General features: G+C 42.8%; 1 long non-coding RNA gene across 1 annotated transcript; it reads right to left on the reverse strand.

Moving 5' to 3' along the window:
* Positions 1-9076: 9076 nt before the first annotated feature.
* Positions 9077-10150, reverse strand: LOC105509446. Its single transcript, XR_001001440.1, has 2 exons — positions 10050-10150; positions 9077-9213 (listed from the first exon to the last, which is right to left on the reverse strand). It is a non-coding gene; the product is annotated as an uncharacterized LOC105509446 (long non-coding RNA).
* Between the last annotated feature and the right edge of the window lie 1298 nt (positions 10151-11448).

Genomic DNA, 11448 nt, shown 5'->3' on the forward strand with positions numbered 1-11448 from the left:
TATATGAAATAGTACTCAACATCATTACTCACCAGGAAATATAAATTAAAACCACAAGGACCACCTCACATCCATCAGGATGGCTACTATCAAGAAACAGAAAATAAAAAGTGCTGGCGAGGATGTGGAGAAACTGAAACCCTTGTACACTGCTGATGGGAATGTAAAATGGCTTGTGCCTGTATTCCCAGCTACTCAGAAGACTGAGGCAGAAGAATCACTTGAGGCTAGGCATTTGAGATCAGCCTGGGCAATACAGCAAGAAACAAAAAAAAATTTTAATTGGCTAGGCATAGTGTCGCATGCTTGTAGTCCTAGCTACTTGGGAGGCTGAGGAAGGAGGATCACTTGAGGCCAGGAGTTTGAGGCTACAGTGAGCTATGATCATACCGCTACATTCCAGCTGGGGCAACAGAGTGGAACCCTATCTTTATTTATTTATTTTTATTTTTTTTTTTTTGAGACAGAGTCTGGCTCTGTCACCCAGGCTGGAGTGCAGTGGCAGGATCTCGGCTCACTGCAACCTCCGCCTCCCGGGTTCAAGTGATTCTCCTGCCTGAGCAGCTGGGATTACAGTCGCCTGCCACCACGCCCAGCTATTTTTTGTATTTTGGGAGAGACCCGGTTTCACCATGTTGGCCAGGCTGGTCTTGAACTCCTGACCTCGTGATCCGCCCGCCTCGGCCTCCCAAAGTGCTGGAATTATAGGCTTGAGCCATTGCGCCCAGCCCAAGCTAACTCTTTTGGATAAACAAAAATTAGTATCTTATTTTAGTCTGTTAAAATACCCTGATTTGATACATTTTTAATAGATAAAAACATTGATTTCCTAACTCAAATTGTTGTGGTCTTCTAAAAATATTTAACTATGACTAACTGAGTTTATGTTGTCATTAAGTAAACAACAAACACTACACAGAATCCAATAAGGAAATGATCTACACACAAGGCATGGTGAGATAAAAACTCAATCTTCTGTTGAATAAAATGAAAAGCATGAGCATGCCATAAGAAAAAATTTGGAAAAGATAATTTTTAACATAAATTAAAATTCCAGAGGTGCAGGGAAAAAATTCTATTTTCACCCGCAAATGGCACAGCTGTTATTTCAGCAGAGGATTACTCAGGTTGTGGATTTTTCATGCCTCCAACTGTGTCAGCAGCCAATCTAGGACTGGCAAGAGGCAATGAGAGTTCACTGAGCGGTCATGAGGGGTCTTAAGACCCTGTAAGTGCCTCCTATTCTTTTATGCCTTTTGGTCACTTCACAGTACGGCTCTATCTCTAGGATTAGTAGAAATGGGCATGAATGGGGTGAAATTTACATCCGCTTTTTTTTTTAAACTACTTCTAACAACTCTACTAAAACAATCAGATGTACACTGAAGCCAAGTTCTGGGAAAGATAGAACTTATTCATGGTTATTATACTACCTCTCGAAAACTAGGATATCTTCCTACATGTTTTAGCATATTTCAATTGAGTTTCTGTATTGTATACTGTAACTATACCTTTTCCTAATGTAGTCTAGTCCTCAAAAAAGGTTCCTCTAATGGGTGGTGTATCAGAGACATTTAAATTCATGTTTCCACTCTGAAGAGTTTGTAACAGCTGGGAAAGCACACAGACATTACAATTGGGTAAATGACTACTGTTTCTCAGTAGGAGAATATCTTAAATTTTCACACATGGTGAGGAAGAACATAGATGAGCAGTCCCAATCGATCAGATCTCTTTTTGTTTCCTGACACTCTCCTCTCCCAGAAAACACCTTTTAAATCAGAGGATAGAGACAAATCAATGGCAAATACTTGAGGGTGCTTCACAGTGAGAAAGCCCCCAATTTCCAAGGCTATACACAGCAGCCTCCAGGATGAAGAGGAGAGGTGTTGTTCCCTTATCCAATACTGAAGAGTTCCTTCTCATCCCATGGCACCACCAACGGTATTTCCACTAGGCCAGCCCAAATTACCAATGCCAAAAGGAAACTGGGGCTGTCTTAGATATGCTTCAGACTAAAAAAAAAAAAAAAAAAAAAAAGTGGGGAGAGGGGCTGAGCATTTGAGAGGAGGGCCAAAGGAGGATGCTAGGAACCAGAGAGCCATCTTGGGTTCATGTTAGGTGCAATTAAACCCATGAGTGAGGGTCAGAACTGCGCCCCCTGCTGCTGATCTAAGTGGAATAAACCTTCTTGGCCCAGCCTGCTCTAATCTCCATTCCTGCTCCCAAATAAGTGCAGTAGATTGCTTGCAAAAACGGCTTCAATTATTCTCTCCTCTCTATCCATGTTCTTTGAAATGTGATTGTATAAATAGCTCCTTCCATCAAGAGATAGGACCTAGTTCCTCACCTCCTGATTCAGGGCTGGCTTTGTGACTTGCCTTGGCTAACAAAATTCAGAGGAAATAATCTTGTGCCAGTTGCAAGTCTAGGCCTCAGGAGGCCTTGGTTGCCTCTGCACTCTCAATTAGAACCCTGCCAGCCATAGTGTGAACAAGTCCAGGCTAGCCTGGTTACAGATTAAAGACCACATTGTCGAGCAGAGGCCATCCTAGATGAGATAGCCTCCAACCCACACAGGAGCTGAGTCCATCCTAGAAGAGATAGCCTCCAACCCACACAGCAGATCACAGACACAAGTGAAGGTGGCCAAGGTCAGAAGACCTGCCCAAATTGAAAGAACCATCCAGCTGAGTCCTGCCCAAATTACCAACCCACAGAATCAAGAACTAAATAAATGGTAGTTGTTTAAAACCACTAAGTAAACTGATAGTGTGATGAGCTGTTAAGCAACAAAATCTGAGTACAGATGGGTTCTTCATGAGTTCATTCATTCCATGAACATTTATTAAATACCTTTTGTTTTCAAGTAGTGCCCCAGTAGTTGCTGGGGGTACAATGATTAATATGCATTACTGCCTGCAATTATGAATCACTTCCTCCAACCACACTAAATGAGAGATGAATAACAAGATCTACTTAAAGAAAAGGAAGATTCAAAGAGGCCACTTTTCAGCTGGCTTTTAAAGGAAAACTAGTAACTTGCCAGGTAGACAGGCATGAACATCAGAAATAGAAGAAACAGCATGTGCAAAAGCATAGATGCAAGAAAGAACTCAAGGAATGTTCTAGGAATGGAAAATAGTTTAGGACAGATGGAGTGTGGGGAGGAAATGGCAGATGATAGAGCAGAGAAAACAGATTGAAGGCAAATAATGAAGGGTCTCACATTGTAAATCATGCTTAGGGATTTGAATGCCTCTTGTAGGCAGTGGAGAGCTACAAATCGTTTTTTAAGTAAGAAACGGCATGATTAAATCTGTGTTTTAGGAAAAGAAAGCTGATGACAAGCGGAAGATGGATTAGAGGCAAGAGTAGAATCAGGGAGATCAGATGGGAGGCTATTACTACAATCCTAGAGGGGGATTAAAGAACCAGAACCACGAGGTAGTGAATATGGGGAAGACGGGATGTCTATTAAAGATGTTTCAGAGAAAGGAGAAAGACTCAGCAGCTTTGATGACCAACTAAGTATGAGCTGTGAGGGTGATAAAGGTCATGCAGGAGAATCGGGTACAGTGCCAAGACTTCCACTTCAGAATCCTAGAGGAATGGTAAATATATTAATTAGGGTGGGAAAGCAGAAAAGCAGACTGGAGAGGAACAACACATGTTTCATATGAAAGGCACCTGTGGGACATCCAGAGGGAGATGTCTGGGAGGCAATTAACAAATACATATCTGCAGCCTGAGCTGAGGGATAGTAGTGGGAACAGGAGAAAAAGAGGTGGGGGTTGAGGGGTCTGAAGGGTCTGAAGAACATGGGGCAGTGGGAGGGAGACATTTCAAGACATCCAAGTGACAGTAAATGCAGACCTTTCAAGAAAAAGATGAAGAGAAAAAGCTAATGAATGGCAGGATCTTGAGGGGCTAAGGAAAGTTGCGGCACTGAACAGCAGCGACTATCCCTGGGGATGGAACAGGGGAGGGGAAGAATCATCTGGCAAGCATGGATTACAAATTGAGCAAGTATAAATACCCATATATTTTGCTACATTCTTTCCTACAGAAGAGTTATCACTGAGCTCTTCCCTATGGTTCCTCCCAATCTAGAGGGGCCCTGAGTGGAGGCCACTTGAGTAATGGCATCTATGTCCATATAAACACACTTGCTTCAAATCCCTTTTCTGCCACCTGCTGCAGAAAAGGTGTATATCACCAACTCCCACACTGAGGGCACATGTTTGAAATACGCTTATAGTTAATTTACTGTATCTTCCAAACAGATTGTCTCCATATGTTTTCAGTTACTAAAAAGAAGGTTTTTAAAAAATAACCCCAAAGTAGGCGAAAATTTCATAAACAGAACACACACAAAAAAATAGCCATTTTTAAGGCAAAAACTGATCACTAGACTTCCAAGTTATCAAAAGATTCCATTAAGACAGTGAAAAGGCAAACCAGACTGGGAGAAAATATTTATAACATATATATCTGACAAAAGACTCATATGCAGGATATCAAAGAACTTTTACAACAAAAAAACAACCAACCAAAAAACTACCCAACTCAAAAATGGGCAAAAGATTTGAAAAGGCACTTCACAAAAGGATATATCCCAATGTCATTAAGTATATGAAATAGTACTCAACATCATTACTCACCAGGAAATATAAATTAAAACCACAAGGACCACCTCACATCCATCAGGATGGCTACTATCAAGAAACAGAAAATAAAAAGTGCTGGCGAGGATGTGGAGAAACTGAAACCCTTGTACACTGCTGATGGGAATGTAAAATGGCTTGTGCCTGTATTCCCAGCTACTCAGAAGACTGAGGCAGAAGAATCACTTGAGGCTAGGCATTTGAGATCAGCCTGGGCAATACAGCAAGAAACAAAAAAAAATTTTAATTGGCTAGGCATAGTGTCGCATGCTTGTAGTCCTAGCTACTTGGGAGGCTGAGGAAGGAGGATCACTTGAGGCCAGGAGTTTGAGGCTACAGTGAGCTATGATCATACCGCTACATTCCAGCTGGGGCAACAGAGTGGAACCCTATCTTTATTTATTTATTTTTATTTTTTTTTTTTTGAGACAGAGTCTGGCTCTGTCACCCAGGCTGGAGTGCAGTGGCAGGATCTCGGCTCACTGCAACCTCCGCCTCCCGGGTTCAAGTGATTCTCCTGCCTCAGCCACTCCAGTAGCTGGGATTACAGGCGCCCACCACCACGCCTGACTAATTGTTCTAATTTTAGTAGAGATGGGGTTGCACCGTGTTGGTCACGCTGGTCTCGAACTCCTGACCTCAGGTGATCCGCCCTCCTCAACCTCCCAAAGTGCTGGGATTACAGGTGTGAGCCACGTGCCCAGCCGACCCTATCTTTAAAAATTTTTTTAATAAAAATAAAAATAGAATTACCATATGATCCAGCAATTCCACTTCTGGGTATATGCCCAAAAGAACTGAAAACAAGGACTTGAAGAGGTTATCTGTACATTCATGGTTCAGAGCAGCATTATTCACAAATAGCCAAAAGGTGAAAACTCAAGTATCCATTGACAGATGAATGGATTAACAAAATGTGGCATATACATACAATAGAATATTATTTATCCTTGAAGCTGAAATTCTAATGCATGCTACAACATGGCTAAACCTTGAGGACATTATCTAAGTTTAAATAAGACAGTCACAAAAGGCAAACACTGCATGATCTAGCTTACATGAAGTATACAGTCAAATCCATGGACACAGAAGGTAGAATGGTGGTTGCCAGTGGCTAAGGAAGTGGGAATTGGGTAATTACTGTTTAATGGGTACAGTTTCAGTTTTGCAAAATGAAGAGTCCTGGAGATGAGTGGTGGTAAGGGTTAGACAACAAGTCGAATGCACTGAATGCTACTAACTGTACACTCAAAAATGGTTGGCCGGGCGCAGTGGCTCACACCTGTGATCCCAGCACTTTGGTGGGCTGAGGCAGGTGAATCACCTGAGGTCAGAGTTCAGCACCAGCCTGGTCAACATGGTGAGACTCTAATTATTTGTAAAAATACAAAAAATTAGCCAGGCATGGTGGTGCCCGCCTGTAGTTCCAGCTACTCGGGAGGCTGAGGCAGGAGAACTGCTTGAACCCAGGAGGCAGAGGCTGCAGTGAGCCGAGATCACACCACTGCACTCCAGCACTGTCTAAAAAAAAAAAAAAAGGTTAAGATGGTAAATTCTAAATATACATAAGTTCCCACAATTACAATAAAATACATTTTTAAAAACCAGCCTGACCAACATGGAGAAACCCCATCTCTACTAAAAATACAAAATTAGCCAGGCATGGTGGCGCATGCCTGTAATCCCAGCTACTAGGAAGGCTGAGGCAGGGAGAATCACTTGAACCCGGGAGGCGGAGGTTGCAGTGAGCCAAGATCACACCAATGCACTCCAGCCTGGGCAACAAAAGCAAAACTCCATCTCAAAAACCAAAAAAAAAAAAAGAAAAGAAAACCCACAAAGATACCACTGTACACCCAGCAAAGTAGCTAAAATTTAAAAGACAGATAAAACCAAGTGTTCATTAAAATGTAGAGCCACTAACTGGAACATTCGTACACTACTGGGGACATTTCAGTTGGTACAATCCCTTTGGGAAACTGTTTGGCAATATCTACTAAAGCTAAATATATGCCTACCCTATGACCCTACAATTCCACTCCCAAGTTTCTGTTCAGAGAAATGATTGGGCACGTGCACCAAAAGACATAAGCAAGAGTGTTCATGGCTGCTTTATTCCTATAAGCCCCAAACTGAAAACAATCCAAAGAGTCAACAGGAAAATGGAGAAACAAACTGTGGTATATGCATACAATGGAATGATTCTCAGCAAGAGATTAGAACACTACTGATATGCACAACCTTGTGGATGAATCTCATAGACTTTATGTTATGTCTATGACATTCTAGTACCTGTCTATATGTGTGAATGAAAGACACACACAAGAGTTCCCACGATATGATACTACTGATACGGAACTTACAAGACAAAACTAGTGGATGGAGTTTTTTAAAAATCACAATGTGGTTACCTTCATGTTGGAGGTAAGATGAACTCTGAACAGAAGGGGCAAAAGGAAATCTTCTGGAGTGCTGGAAATCTACATCTTGACTTAGGTGATGCTCACATGGTATACACGCATGCAAAGTTTCACTGAGTAGTACACTTTATTTATTTATTTATTTATTTTTCTTTTTGGAGACAGGGTCTCATTCTGTCATCCCGGTGGGAGTGCAGTGGCACAATCTCTGCTCACTGCAACCTCCACCTCCTGGGTTCAAGTGATTCTCGTTGAACAGTACACTTTAGACTAGTACCTTTTATACACTTTATTATGTATGTTATACATCAAAAGTCAAATATCTCTAAAGCACCTAATGGCTCTACAACAAATATACTGTAATTCCAAAAAAGAAATAAAATATCAACCTTGCTGTTTTCCTTTTTGACTGAGGAGATTCCATTCCTGTTAGATATGTTGAGGGATAATTAGTTACATCCCAATTTCCTGAGTCAGATAATGAATCTAAGTCTCAGGCAGTGCAAACTTACATGTTCCTAAATGTTCGAGAGCTTTCCTGAAGCCACTCCTTATCCATGGAGGCTTTAAAGTGAGAACCCTTCAGTATTTAGTGTAATCTACACTTTCTGAGTCTGAGCTCCCTGTTTGCTTTCTACTGGTAAGTGCTCAATTTCTTTTTTTCTTTTCTTTCTTTTTTTTTTTTTTTTTCTTAAGAAGGGATCTCACTGTCACACCCAGGCTGGAGTGCAGTGGCATGATCGTGACTTACCACAGCCTTGACCTCCCAGGCTCAAGGGATGCTCCCACCTCAGCCTCCCGACTGGGTGGGACTAACGGTACACATAGTTACAGGTGCACATCACCACGCCTGGCTACTTTTTGTAATTTTTTTAGAGACAGGGTGGTTGCCATGTTGTCTAGGCTGGTCTTGAACTCCTGAGCTCAAGCAGTCCTCCCATCTTGGTCTCCCAAAGTGCTGGGATTCCAGGCTTGAGCCACCGCACCCAGTTTCAATTTTTTATTTTTTTATTTTTTTTTATTTTTTGAGGCGGAGTCTCGCTCTGTCGCCCGGACTGGAGTGCAGTGGCAGGATCTCAGCTCACTGCAAGCTCCGCCTCCTGGGTTTACGCCATTCTCCTGCCTCAGCCTCCCGAGTAGCTGGGACTACAGGCGCCCGCCACCTCGCCCGGCTAGTTTTTGTATTTTTAGTAGAGACGGGGTTTCACCGTGATAGTCAGGATGGTCTCGATCTCCTGACCTCGTGATCCGCCCGTCTCGGCCTCCCAAAGTGCTGGGATTACAGGCTTGAGCCACCGCGCCCGGCCTCAATTATTTTTTAAGCTTCAACAACAGCATCCAAGTTTATTTAACACCTTCATTAGCTGGGGCGAAACAAATCCCTCCTCAGCTGTAAAGGCAGAATGTCGAGGCAACACCACATTCCAGCATTGTGATAATTGTGCACCCCATCCCACCCCTTGCATCCCCACAAAAAGAAGGCTTCATTCTCTTGAGCAGCCATTTTGATGCCTGACCCTTAACACAGCCAACACAATAACTTTAGCATCCATGTGAAAGTACCAATAGCGGTGGCAGGTGGTGGCTCACGCCTGTAATCCCAGCACTTTGGGAGACCGAGGCGGGAGGATCACCTGAGGTCAGGAGTTGGAGACCAGCCTCACCAACACAGTGAAACCCCATCTCTACTAAAAATACAAAAATTAGCCAGGTGTGGTGGCGGGTACCTGTAATCCCAGCCACTCAGGAGGCTGAGGCAGGGGAATCGCTTGAACCCGGGAGGCGAAGGTTGCAGTGAGCCGAGATCATGCCACTGCACTCCAGCCTGGGCGACAGAGCGAGACTCCATCTCAAAAAAAAAAACTACCAATAGCTACGACCTACCATTCCCAGGAAAGAAAGTAAAAGCCCACAAAGGTAAACATTTTCTTCCCTTTGGCATCATCTGCCCTTCATTATAAAGAGTTGCTCAGTTGTTGAAAAAGGACCTTAATATGCAAAACTTTACATTTTAATGAGAATCAAAGGCAAATTCTTTTGAACTGTGTCACAGTGAATAACATTACAAACATGTCTCTCATCAGCACATAACTCCTTATTTTAGTCAAGCAGGCAAATTAGTGGGCCTGTAAAAACAGCAAAATAGTAGGAGAAAAATCATCAGAAGGTTAATAACAGAAGGGCTTGGTTTAAAAGAAGCCTCCTAATGCATCTGTATTCTGATCGGTGTTACGTCAATTCAACAGTGGGACGCAATTTTATTAAAAGCTGATACTTGGCTGGGTGTAGTGGCTCACACCTGTAGTCCTAATACAGTGGGAGGCCAAGGCAGGCAGATCACTTAAGCCCAGGAGTTAAAAACCAGGACAATAAAACCCTGTCTCTACAAAAAATACAAAAACAACCCCGTCATGCTAGTGCACACCTGTAGTCCCAGCTACTCAGGAGGCTGAGGTGGGAGGATCACTTGAGCCCAGGAGATGGAGGTCGTAGTGAGCTGAGATCCTGCCACTGCCCCCCACCTGGGTGACAAGACCAAATCCTGTCTCAAAAAAAATTTTTTTTAAGTTGATACTGCTATTGGTTCACGCAGGTGACTCTGTTAACATTATCTCAAATGAAATTATTCAGAACAACTGGCAGTTTTATATAGTTTCAGGAAAAGTGTTTTGAAAAGCAAATATCAAACTGGTTAAATGCAAAGTCACATGGTCACAATGGAAAAACAACTCTTTTAGAACAGTAAAAAGTCATGTAATACAATGACATGCAGAATTTTTATTTAAATACATTGTCAGAAATAGATTAGACCCGGTTTCTCCTTGGAGGTTACCTCAAAATACATTTCACTTCATAGAAGTTTATATAAGTGTCAAAATATTGAACATAAGAGCAAACGGGTTAGTACTACTGGAATGCAATAATTATAAAGCTGGATAGGTGGATTAATTGTCCTACATACCTGTGGTTTTTCAGATTCCTGTGCTTGCTTACTCATGTACATTTGACTCTTTCAGAAACCACTTCTAGAAGCTCCCGGTTTGGCTTCTACACTGCCACCTGTAGACATAAAAGAGAAATATATTATGTATTATTCGTCCACAATGCATCTTTTCTAGGCATCTAACGGGGACATCTGGGGAAAAAGTGGCAAAATCTTTGCTCCAAAAGACAAAAATGTTCTTTCTCCTCTGTGTGGAAAATTCCTAAGGCGTCCTTCTCCCCAGTGGTATGATAAATGATTTGATTAGAAATTGAAACATGCGTAAGTCTCAGATCATCAACTATACACCACTCTCAGCCGATCATTAAAGAGATGGAGTCGCAGAACTCAACTTAACAGTCATTTCAAGACCTGTCGTTTAAAATTAGAAGAAAACTTCACCGCTTTGTTCATCTGGTATTTCAGAATTCTGTAAATTGACACAAAGAAAGATCAGGGGCGATTCAGGCTAAGGTTACTTTACCACAAGGTTGTAAGATGTCTATTTCAAATAACACTAATTCTAACCTGAACTACAGTTTTGTCCAATCCAAACAGGAGTTTGGTGGGGTATTTTCATCAAAATGCCCTATCCTTGATTTGAATATGAATGACTGCGGAAGGGTCTTTCGGAAACCCCACGGATTTTAATACAGGTAAGTCCTTTTTCCAAAAAAAGAAAAAGCCAGGAAATGAACAAACAGGAATAAAAATTCATGAACAACTATCAGCAAGTCCAAGCAGCCATGAGACGCGCGTGCGTGTGTGTGTGTGTGTGTGTGTGTGCGTGTGAGAGAGAGAGAGAGAGAGACAGAGACAGACACAGAGAGACAGAGACAGAGAGAGAAATGGAGAGACAGAGAGAGACCGACCGACAGACACACACTGAGATTCTGGAGTTAATTGCGAATAACCGCGCCGCGAAGCTTTTTTACCTCCTCCCAGTCCCACAGTCTACCTAGGACAAGTAAGTCTCGCTCCAGCACCCTAAGCCAAAGACACAAGCACCACCACCTCCACCCCCACTACCTAGGCGAGACAGCGCCAAAAGCCACCGAGCGTGCACGCCAGCCAGGCCCGCTACTCCGCAAACCCGGGAGCTTCTTTATCCCCAGCAGAGATCCGCCCCACTTACCTGTAATTTACTTTAACGCCTCGAAAGCATGATTTGGTTTACGGAATTGCAGCAAATACAAGAAAATCAAGTCTCCTTGAGACACTCTCCTCTTCCTCCCTAGGACGGACATTCACACGGAACACTCTCCTTTCCCTCTCAACCCCGAACACGCGCTGGACTATCCCAAGAGGGTCTTTGGGGACCCGCCAGAGATCGATACTGCTCCCACGTGCCTCCATTAAACCCTCGTCCAAACGTGCA

The sequence above is a fragment of the Colobus angolensis genome, unplaced genomic scaffold (assembly GCF_000951035.1).
Source record: "Colobus angolensis palliatus isolate OR3802 unplaced genomic scaffold, Cang.pa_1.0 Scaffold176, whole genome shotgun sequence".
Classification (NCBI taxonomy): Eukaryota; Metazoa; Chordata; class Mammalia; order Primates; family Cercopithecidae; genus Colobus; species Colobus angolensis.